Here is a 12,812-nt window from a genome sequence, read left to right on the forward strand (position 1 = left end):
GGTTTTTCTGCCTGGGCTGCCACCTCACTGTGGTGGAGGGGTTTGACCATCCCTATCCTAGGAGCTTTGTCTGAGGCTCGTCTCTGGTAGGGTCACCCATGGCGATCAGGTCCTAGGTGCATGAAAAACAGCTCAAAGGCTTCTTATGATGAGGATGTCCTTTGGGGTTATCCCGCAGTGTCGGCCACCAACAATTGCTTTGTGTTGTGCTCAAGCTGACTTGTTCTACAGGGGGAAACTGCAATAGGGCTTGTGATCGTGACATCATCACCGACGCATCCGCCCCGTTGGAGGCGTGTGAGTCCTTACTTGTTGCTTGTTACTACTGTAAACAGCGCACTCAGTCTCATTCTTGCAGCTTAAATTAATCTATTATTCAGTTGATCGGTTATATAACACAACTCTAGTAAATCGTTGCTGTGTGGTGGGGTGACACACATGATCGATAGGGGAATAAAGGTGGAAAACAAGCTAACTTTTCACAGTTTTCCTGCTTGGAGGCAAAACCACAGAGACCACGTATCTAGCTTAACAAAGTCTCATCGGCTCACTTGAATCGCAGCAATGAGACGACCAAACATAGCGGCAAGATCCGACCATACCTAACACAACATGCCACCCAGCTCCTGGTGCAATCTACTGTCATCTCCCGCCTCGATTACTGCAACGCCCTTCTAACTGGTCTTCCAGGCTGTCCTGTGAGTTCTCTTCAAATGTTCCAGAACGCAGAGGCGCGTCTGGTCTTCAATCAGCCAAAAAGAGCACACGTCACCCCTCTGTTCATTGAGCTCCACTGGTTACCGCTAGCAGCACGCATCAAATTCAAATTGCTAACACTAGCATACAAAGTCCGAGATGGTACGGCTCCCATCCACCTGAATCCTCTTGCAAAGGCTTACATCTCGGCCCGGCCGCTCCGGTCATCACAGGATCGTCGGCTAGCAGTGCCTACACCACGCTCAGGACAATCCAGACTCTTCTCATGCATCGTTCCACAAATGTGGAATGACCTTCCAAGCACTACAAGAACAGGAGCTTCCTTTTCAATTTTCAAGAAACTCCTGAAGACCCTGCTCTTCAGAGAGCATCTTCTTAACTAGCACCTTCCCTGCACCCGTACCCCATCTCTACTGTCCACTCCTTGTTCCCTCCTCTCCGTGATTGATGTCAAGTTGTTGTTATTGTTGTTGTTAGCCTCAAGGGAAACAGGCCTACTATCACTTGTAAGTCGCTTTGGACAAAAGCGTCTGCTAAATACAAAAACATAAACATAAACATAAACAAACATCACCTTCCGGAGTATTTTCATTGTGGTAAGTTACAGATGGTGTAAGTTTTTTATACATCGTTTCTTTCCTTCAACCGCGACATGCACACAAAACACACACACACGTACAGAGGCTACACTCACTACCGGTGAGCTAATGCGGGCGCTGACACACAAGACAACTTCTCCTGCTACACTTCTTCTGTGTGATGACAATTTTGATTTTTGTACTAGAAAAACCAGCAAATAAAACGTTTACCTCTCATCCGGACGTTTACGTCCACTTACACCACAAACAAGAATGCCGAAAATGTCCGTTATGCAGACATGTGGTGGAACAATATGTCATCAGTGCTCCGGTCTAACGCAGATTTTGTCCACAAACCGGTCCCCGACGTCTTTATGTAACATATCCCTGTGTATTCCGCATCCCTTTTGGGATTTTACGATGTTGTTTAATACTTTCTTTCACCCAAATCTGCTTCTTCTCTGCGACAGTACCGTTTGTTTCACCGTGTGTTTACACTCATCAGCCTCCCAACATGGCCGCGCACATCCCAGAATGCTATGTGTAATCACATGTGATCACAAGCCCTATTATAAACATTTAAAAAGTGTTTGTGTAAAGCAATCACAATGTACATAACTCATTTAGTGAAACTCGTAAGGTTGATTGAAACTGTAATTTTAAAGAAATGTTTCAAAGTTTCAGATGTTTTACCTCTTAAAAAAAACAAGATTTGATCCATATTCAGTGGCCTAGTGGTAGAGTGTCCGCCCTGAGACCGGGAGATCAGGGGTTCGATTCCTGGTCGGGTCATACCAAAGACATTGAAAAAAATTGGACCCGATGCCTCCCTGCTTGACACTCAGCATTAAGGGGTTGGATTGGGGGGTTAAACCACCAAATAGTTCCCGAGTGCGGCTGTGTCTGCAGCTCACTGCTCCCCCAGGGGATGGGTCAAATGCGGAGAACAAATTTTGCACACACACCTGTGTGTGTGACAACTATTGCTACTTTAACTTTATTAAGACATGTTTTCCTCATGCAGAGAATCTAAGAACATGATTTTATTATCCAGCAATTGCAACTTTTGCTCAAGAACATATTTATATATGTTCATCTTTTCAACAACAAATGCTATTGATTGTGTGGAAAACAGCAATGCACCAATAATTATTGATTTTCTGACTTTTAACAGACCTGCAACTGGAGCTTTCAGTAGCACCGAGAGCAGTGTGTAATCATGGACATGACCCCTACTGCTGACAGTGATGAATGGCAGCCTTGAGGGATCTAACCCAAGCCCTGGTGACCCACTGCAAACACACACACACACACACACACACACACACACACACACACACACACACACACACACACACACACAAACTCCCCCACCCCAGAAGCCAAATTGGGGCCTTTGATCAACATGCATTGTCAAGGGCTGTATGCATGTATGTTTCAGGGAGAGAGCCTTGGGACTGTTTCGTGTGTGTGTGTGTGTGTGTGTGTGTGTGTGTGTGTGTGTGTGTGTGTGTGTGTGTGTGTGTGTGTGTGTGTGTGTGTTTGGGGGGGGGGGGTCCTTAGACTGAAGTGCCGGATATTGTTCCACCACTTCCTGCCCTCTAAGCCCTGACCTGAAGAATTGCAGCCATGGAGCCTTTTGTTTAGCTGGCCCTCAACCTCTTCTCGGCCCCTCCCCGTCTCCCCTTTCCTCCTTTTTCTTTCTTCTTGTTCCTTTTTTCTCTTTCTCCTTGAACCTCAAACATACACTAATGCCAAACTCTTGGAACCATTCATCAAAGCAACCACCGGAGCACACACTCATACAAACACTCGCACATGCATTCCTGCCCTGTTGCTATGGCAGCAGAGGCCCCTGAAACCACGCTTTGAACCTGCGACCAAGTAGCTCATTCTCACCTTAAAGAGTGACTTTGAGATGTTTTTCTAGAAAATGTCTATATATGGTTAAAATATCCACAGCAGGACAGAACTGCATGGCTGTGTTTTCAGTCACAACAACACGCTGACTTCAAAGGTTTAGATTTGTGATCAGTTTTGGTTCAATGTTTGGGTCATTGAGAGGGTTTTGGTCTTATCATTGCTTTTCATATTCTTTCCTATAGGTTCTCAGAGATTGTGCAGATTTTCCAAGTGCAGATATTTTGCAAAGATTTCCGAAAAATGCTAAAGGCAGGCAAAATTATTGTCTCCGGCTTGTGATGATTAGAACATTAATGTTTCCAGCCTAATGCCATTGCAGGTGTGCAGTCAGCTCATGTGGGAATGTGTACAAAACTAATTATATCCATCACACACACAACACTCCAGAATAAACACCATGACTACAGCTGGCATTTTAGGATTTCAGCAACTCCACTCAAACCAGAATGCTTGACATTGTTCTGATCGTTATTTTAGGTTGTAAATTACCATGAGAGACAAAGGGAGGAAAATATTTTCAGCTAACCTGACTGGTTACATCACAAGGAGAGTGATATCTGTGTCTTGTGTTTCAGATCAGACTGTGTGTAAAACAATTAGTGTGAAGAGTGATCCTGAGCCTGTGCTGGGGAAGGTTCAATAGATGAGAGAAATTCCTGGTGCCACTTTACTCCTGCAGAGAAGGAAACTGTAATGGATCCCAGCACCTGTGCTCCCTCCAGCACTGGGGGCCATTAACAGCTGATTGAAGCCTTTGAACTTATTGAACTTTGCATTAGCTCGTTATGTCCGCACTGTTTGTCTCTCACTGATTGATCCTGCTAATGTAGATCCCAGCCGTGTTGTAATACAAGAAATCTTGACTTTTATAATCACATTAGACACTAAAACAATGTTCCTGTCTTAAAAATGAATTTTTGTAATATTGCATGAAAAAAACTTAGTTTTGTATGATTCCACCATTGCTCTGCCAAATAACTTGCTGTAACTTTCCCTTTTACAATAGTGCTGCCTAGAGACAAATGTGCGAAAGATACGAGAGACAGATTTTAGCCAAATTAGAATACTTTGAAAACATTATTTTAATGCATATCCTTTAACCAAAAGGATATGCTTAAAAAGTCCTTGATAAAAGTCCAGTAGCTGATGGTCAACATATAATTGCAGTTATTGATGAACAAACATAGCCTAGAAAAGACCTGAGATGAAGCAAAAAATGATTCTGCTCTGCAGTTTGGTCTAGCCAAGCGCCATTCGGACATCAGCTGGCCCATACAGTGTTGAGCCTTGCCAATCATGGCGCTTTATCAGGTTACTGGGCCAATCACAGCACTTTATCAAGTTGCTGGGCCAATCACAGTGCATGAACCTGTTACTGGGCCAATCATAGCACTTAATCAAGTTATTGGACCAATCATGGCGCTTCATCAGGTTGGTGGGCCAATCACAGCACTTGAACCTGTTACTGGGCCAATCACAGCACTTTATCAGGTTTCTGGGCCAATCGCAGCACTTTATCAAGTTGCTGGGCCAATCACAGTGCTTGGTCATGTTACTGGGCCAATCATAGCTCCAATCATGGCGCTTCATCAGGTTGGTGGGCCAATCACAGTGCTTGAACCTGTTACTGGGCCAATCATAGCACTTTATCAAGTTATTGGACCAATCATAGCGCTTCATCAGGCTGGTGGGCCAATCACAGCACTTTATCGGGTTACTGGGCCAATCACAGCACCTTATTGGGTTGGTGGACCAATCACAGCACTTTATCGGTTTAGTGGGAGGGATGTTACTGCGACAGAGCGAAACAACAGAGATTGCTATGGCTCATTTGAAAGGACTTCGACATCAACTTTGGACTGATTAGACTTAGGCTTTTCTTTGAGTCAACAGCAGATAGGGGTTCTCAAGCCCTTTATTTAGAAAAGGGATGTAATTGCATCTTCTTCAGCTCTGTATGGTGGACTGCCCCCTTGACTGACATCCGCGTAAGTGAGTATGTAACGTTGTTTGATGTCAAAAAGCATGCAGAGGCAGCCTGAAATACAAGCGTATAGGTCCCGCCCCATGACTGAGCTCATGGCCAAACTATATATATTCACATAAGATGGCTTGCCAGGTTAGCACAAAAACTGACTTGGAACAAAATAATAATAAAAAAAGAATCTAGAAACAAAAGTTAAGTTGCTGCATAACGGTCACACTTTGGAGTGGTCATGAGGCTGTATGGTTTAGATGGATAATGTGCATCATGATTTTTGTGACTTTTAGCACCAGGCATAAATCAGTAAACAGCAGTTGAATCCATAAAAACAGATTTTTTTCAACATCCTGCTGAATAAATACTAAAGAGGTAAAATCATTGTAAACGTTACATAAATGTCAAAATTATCTCGAAAGTAAAACAGATCAGCTGAAATTTATCTTTTATAATTTACTTCTGGTGTGTGTATATATATATATATATATATATATATATATATGTGTGTGTGTGTGTGTGTGTATTGGGCAATAAACCCCTCTGGTTTAGTTAATACACTGTGCCACGTTTCGAGGATGTTTAGGACCCAAATATGCAGATACCCAGGAGGACACAAGGCAGGAGTAGATATAAAGAAAAAATCCTTCTATTTGAGGATGAACAAAAATAAATCCAAAGGCAGTGAGCCTAAAGTCCAAAACTCCAAAGCAGGAGAAACAAAACTCACCAAGAGCACAAACTGGGATGAGACAAAAAACTCACACAGAACACGAACAAATGCTGACAGAATACAAACAACGAACAGACAAGACACTTCTTCTTATGGTGTTTTTATTGGCGGTTGGCAAACAACGAACGGTGCATTACCGCCACCAATTGTGTGGAGTGTGGTCTGGAACAGCATCCTCAAAACAAAACCAAACAGGGGGGAAAAAAACCTCAAACTCTCCCAAACACCCTTATCTTTTTCAAAAACCAAAATAAAAGCTGAAAACGGTCACTTCTTGAATTTTGTCTCAATAAATCAACAAGATCCAGTTTCACTTTCATCCGACTAAGAGCGTAAACCATTGTCCTTCTTTTCCCGACAAGACACTGAGACAAGACAGGGCTTAAATACTCAGGGAGGATGAGAGGGAGATGAGCTGCAGGTGTGTGGGGTGTGGGAGGAGGACCAGGTGAAGGCAATGACTAATCAGGGGAGAAACTAACTTGACCTAAGAATAAAACCTAATACAAAGAGCAGGAAACATAACTACAATTCAAAGGGAGGGGGGAGAAAAATAATAAACACTGATGGGAAAAAAAATACTAAATCATGAAAGGCTGTAACTAAAGGAAATTACTTGAGCAACCTAGAGGGCTGGAGATTTAGGGGCAAATGGGGAAAACCAGAAGACGCATGAGGAAGACGCAGACATGACACATGAGGGCGCTAGGACACAGAAGGGAATCTAGAGAGGATGGAGAAACACCAGGAAGCACATGAAGGAAGGGGCAGACGCAGACCACGACACACTGTTCATTCGATATATATATATATATATATATATATATATATATATATATATATATATATATATATATATATATACACATACATACATATATATGTATATTACGCAATAAACCCCTCTGGTTTAGTTAATACACTGTTCATTCGATGAAACTTCCCTTAAAAACTAATTATGTTGTGTAACCTTAAAGAGCAGATAGATGTTTAGCTAGTTTACTATCAGATCAGAGTTTTAAATGTGGGCTGTGGGTTGCGCTGAAGCAACACTACCCAGTTTTTTACAGCTGTTTGCACTCAAAAGCCATAAATTGCTACTGTTTGACAAGAGATGCGGATATTTTTACACTTCACGCCATGCAAAGTACTTGTTAGAGGATTTTTGAAATGGCCAAGCCATTGACCTGAAACTGCATTCTTTAGTTTACTAGCCACCAGATATCTAAACATGCAGAAATACAGTTTTTACCTGCTGTGTTTTTGACAAAGACATTTTCCATGATTACTTGTAACATTATTAGACTTAATTTCTCACAGGGTTCCCACTGTCCAAAGCATCTTTTGTTTTCATTTTGTCTGTCACAAAAACAATTAGACACACAGAAAGGTCACGGCTGATCGCAATCAAGCTTTAAAACACACAGACGCAGTTTCAGTGTGACAGAGTGATTCAGGCTGATTCACAAGGCAGCACACCTGCTCTGGGCGTTGGAGGTTAAGCATATCTGAAGGATTAGTCATAAGCACAAGCAGCCTCAGGTAACTCATGCTGCTTACTGTCATATCAGTGAAACTTGATTGAAGATCATTCTTTTACTCTTGTTGAGGGTTTCAAAACTCCAAAACTAATTCATAGAATATCAGCTCTCAGTGGGTTATTTAAATTATTTTAGCATGACTGGCTTTTGCCTTAGGAACTATTCCTACTGTGACTAGACTTTCCTCTTTATCGTAAACCCCTTTAGCTTTTGTTGTTCTCATTTACGTCCCAGGCCATTCCCTGGCTATTGAATTACACAATGATTTAATAAATTTGCATAATTTCTGTTAGTTTGCTGGAATTAAACATCCACCCACCACCCCCAATAAAATTTCCAAGTAGTCCCCACAGACCACGTCCCTCTCAGTTTCTGAACGGACCTGTCAGAGCAGCTTCACAAGAAAAGTCAGGAAGAGAACAAAAAGTATTGCACTAATGTACAATAATATTATTTATATTTTCCAAAATTATATAGAAGAAGCTGTAAATTACAGACTTGGTCTCAAGTCAGTAATGTCTATCTGAAAAGGGCTTTTATGGAACAATGATTGTCTTATTACATCTGTGTGTTAGCATCACAAATACAAGCACAAGCTAAATGCATCACCCTTGGAAAATATAGACATTATATTTTTGTATTTTTCTATTGTTTAAAAGTGAAGCCAATATATCTCAGTAAACATCTCATTAATATTATATTATGTAATATAACCAGAGACTGCACATGTAGGATTCTGCTTACTTGACTGGAGTTTTAAATGCACCAACTGACTCGTGGAACAAAAGAAGTAAGTGAATCCACAGGAGTCAATCCTGAAGAAAATGGTTTCACGGGAATTTTTGTTTTTCAGTCAGGAAAATGTCCTGCTGGTTGACATGGAGTGGGTGGAGCTTAAAACATGTACTGGAACCAACCACTAGGGGGTGTTTATCAGTCATTTTCTGAGCTGCATTCAGATGTCTAGTTTCAATTTGTGTTGATGTGTCAACATCACAACAAGCATGTAAACATTTGACATGAAAATGATTAAAGAATAAAATGATAAAGAATGTTTCTTTTATATCATACACAAAATAACAACTGTTTACGCCAGTATATCTTATTGACTTTTAAATATTATTATTTCCATTTTTTTTTTAATCAGGAAATATACTATTTTGATTTGTTTCACGCGTCATCAATGACTAAAAGGTTATTGCTGTTTTTTTGGAGACAGATTGTATAACACACGCCATAGCTGTTTAAAATTCACAAGAGAATTACTTGACCATAACCAGGCGCATATCAGTGTTTATGATGCTCATGGTTGCACTGCCCTTCCAGTCTCAGCCACCTCTGTGCGATGGACTTTTATATTTTCCAGCCAGAGAAGTGTTTTGTAAGACAGGCGTGTCGAGGCTGAAGGCCCTATCACCGACTCGCCTACAGGAGGGCGTAGAGCTTGCAGGCATGAGAGCAGATAAGAGTTAAAGACTGGAAAGCGAAACAGTAACTTCAGCGTACAGCGCTTTTCAAACGGTTTGCTGTTTGTTTTACTCGTAAAAGGAAAGAAAGCTTTTGGAAACAGTTGAGTTTTTATTTTTGTCCCTGATAAAACCCATCTGACTGTACTGACCTTTCACCTACTTTTTAAGGCACACAGATTTACCCACATGGACCGGTTTAACACGAGTACAAGAATCAAAGCATGATTGAAGCCTACTGTGTGCCTGACTGAGTTTTAACACATCTTCTTTTTGTCCTGCTTCCAGTTCTTTGCGGTACATTATGTTCCTTTTTCCCATCCCCAATGCTATAATAATCCTGTAATGTTTCGCTAGGTTAGAGCCTTTTACCTGTCTTAATTAGAGCAGTCCTTCCCACATGTATTAAAGGATCGTTGCTGTGCTTGTTGTTTCATGTGCTGCGATCACTTCAGACCTGCAAGACAACAAAGTAGCTGGATTTTGGCAAGCAAGTCTCTCTTTAGAGGGCGTCCTCTGAGACAAGTCATCACATGAACAATAGGACGTCGTTCAGCTTGTCAGGCAGGGAGGAATGCTCACGATTCATCGGTATGCGACCGGGCAATTATTCCGACAAACGTCAGCAATGGAGTGTTTTTAGCTGCAACTCTGTGATTTACCAGTTACTAGGCCTTACAGACAGGTACTTCTCCCTGCATTTCTCTTCATTTTTGACCCTTACAGCCCAAACCTCCTGAGATAAACGAATGAAAGGAAAATGGTGTAAAAATGCAGCTAGCCATTTAGCCGTTTCTAGACAGATTTGTTCAAATATATGCATGCCTCAACAATACCAAAGAAGTTCTTAATGTGCATTTAATTGCATTTAATTTGTTAAACAACCTTTTCAGTTTCCTCCATTGACTCACAGACATGAATTCTGAAATGAGGAAATGAGAATTACCAAAGTTTCCTCCTGGTTTACCATAACAACAATAAAAAATAAACACACCGAAAGCAAATGTTTCATGGAGAATTTTCTTGGTGATGTATTTAGTTGCTACTGAAACCCATTTATACATTAAGAAGCCGTTTCTTATTTGCCTCTGCTCTGACACAATCCAGTTCATGTAGATTGCTTGCATTTTGTAACGTAGGTTTCACCTCTTTTGGAGGAATCCAATAATTAGAAACGAGAAACCATCTGACTGAAACGGCGAAACTGTCAGCAGAAGTCAGTGCAGCATAGCAGGTTCCTAAAAACGACTTCTGGTAAAACAGGCAGGCGAGAGAAGCTGACTCAACACGCAGCCGGTAAGCATTACACTGCCTAATGAAAATGACACAGATCACCTGCTCGAAAGTGAAGTCGGCCTTCTAAAATATCAATTAATGACAATTTTACCCATGAAAGTACGCTTCTTAACATTTATCTGACACAATTGCTACTGAATGAACAGAGTTTGTGTTTACTATCACATGCAGATGTTTCATTGCGGTTCCACGTCCTTTTTTTAGGATGATCACGAGGAGTCTACAACATTTTTCTTTACTGATAGATTATGAGTTTTTAAATTAAAGTGATTCAATATTTCTGGGCATGCATTTGAGTATTTTTTAAGGTGACTTTATCATTTTCCCACTACATTTACCAGATGTCTGTCAATTCCCGCACATTTAGTGTGAGGATTGCATCAAGTCACTGACACCAGTCAGTGACTTGATGCAATTTGCTGGGTTCCTTATATAGGAAACTTTTTACTGATTGGCTTAATGAACTGACCCGCATTGGAATGTTTATTATGTGAAGTGCCTTGAGACGACTCTTGTCATGATTTGGCGCTATATAAATACACTTGAATTGAATTGAATCGAATTTACTGAATCAAAACAATGAAATGAATGAGAGTTTAAGGCCGTCACCATTTCCCTCCTTTTAAGCTGTGCCTAATAAAAGGGCCTTAAGCTAGCTTTAAGCATGTGGCTAGGAGGTAAGTATGACTGGCTTGTTTGTGTCTCAAGTTCCCAGTTCATCGTGTTAATTTAATTCTGCCTAATCCTGAGCAGCAGAGTGCTTGAAACGCCATGCAATTTATGAATTAGGTCTTTACTGTTTTTCCATCACCTTGTTGTTTGCTTTGAAGGTTTTAGTTGTAATACAACCCACTTTGCTTTTATTAGGTTATTTCTAGTCTGACCCTTATAGCGCCCCCCCCCCCCCCCCCCCCCCATTTGTGGCTTATTTCTGTCACCACCAAGCCCCCGCAATGCAGCTCTAAAATTGAGTCAAACCCGGAAATGAAATAAATTGCAGTTCCACCCTCATCCACTAGGGGCTGGTGTCAGAAGCGAGCAAATCCTCATTGACTCCCATGTTAAAAAATACCAATTTCACATCAGAAATAAACATGTTTACAGCCTGGTACCAAAACATGTTCTTTGTTTAAATTATCTAGTTTACACTCATGACAACTCTGAGGGGGGTGAATTTTTTCTCACTCATCTGTTTAAGTGTATTGAAAGCCTAAAATTCTGTATAATTAATGAGCATCAGACCCACGTGACCACAGAGCTAGCTCCGTGGAAAGGCCTCAGTAGAGCCTCGGTCTGGCTTGGAAACTGCTCCGGCATTTTGAGTCTCTGTGTTTGTGTATTCTTTTTTGGATATTATTTGTGCAATTGTTGGACAAAAAGACTTGCTGTGGCATTAATTGCACTAATAGAGCCTCCAAGGAGTCTCCACTTCATTTTTTTCGGTAAGTAAAATTATATTTATGTATTTTAGGTCACTGCCGAGCTGAGCTTAGATTTTAACATGTACTGTTTAACCATGAAATTTAAATGTAATAGGGTAAAACCCAGTGCATTTAACATAATGCTGCACTTTATAAAATGGGTTGAAATATAACATGTTGGTGGAGCTGGGATCCGACTATCGGCTTGTGGAGCTCCTGGGAGGCCGATGTTTCTCCCCTGGCTTCGCGGCTTCCAGCTCGGCGCATCTCTGTCTGATCGCGGCTTGTGTGTGCTGCGCGGGCTGACGGATGTGGAGCTCTGGGATGGAAACCTTTCCACCTGGTTCTCCCCAGTGCCAGCTCTGCGCATCTCAGATCGCAGTGGCGCTTGTCTGCTGTGCGGCTGCCAGCTTGTGGAGGTCTCAGAGACCTCTGTGGAGGTCTCGGAGTCCTCTGTGTTCCACCCGGTTTTACCCAGCGGTCAGCCCGGCATATCTCTGACTCAGAAGCTCTGGTGTTGTGCACAGTTAACTTCGGTTGTAGCTAGGTTTCTACCTCCGTTAGTTAGCTCCCACCTCCGCGTTAGCTTTGGATTAGCCAGGGTTAGCTTCAGGTTAGCTTGTAGCTAGTTTGACCGGGAGTCGTCAGTTGATCCCAGCCTTACAGCCCCACCCTCAGCTCCTCCTCTCTTCCCTGTTGTGGAATTGTCCTGGCTTGACGGAACCTGTGACAAAATGGCGGTGGTGGCCACCTCCCATTTGGCCTCAAAAACGTGACATTGGAGCCTATGGAAATGAGATGTCCAGTAAATTTATGTCGATGGTCACCACCCAACAACTCCTTTGTACGGAGCCCAGAAAGTGCTTGGTGTCAAATAATATGATAAAATCTGAATAAGCATACATCCATACTTTCATGCATCCATTTTCTAGGCCTGCTTGTTTCTGTTGTAGAGAGTTTGTTCTTGTCTCTGCAGGTCCTTTGGTTGGGAACGCCTGTCATCACAGGGCATCACAAACAAACAAAGCATTCACACATATACTCACAATCGGTCCTTGTCAGATGACCTATCGGGTGCTGCAGCACATTGCATGATGGGATAGCCAGGTGAATAAACAACAAAAGCATTGGTCGGCTTTACGTGTTGTGAGCTTATTAA

Source organism: Nothobranchius furzeri, chromosome 13 (assembly GCF_043380555.1).
Source record: "Nothobranchius furzeri strain GRZ-AD chromosome 13, NfurGRZ-RIMD1, whole genome shotgun sequence".
NCBI classification, from domain to species: domain Eukaryota; kingdom Metazoa; phylum Chordata; class Actinopteri; order Cyprinodontiformes; family Nothobranchiidae; genus Nothobranchius; species Nothobranchius furzeri.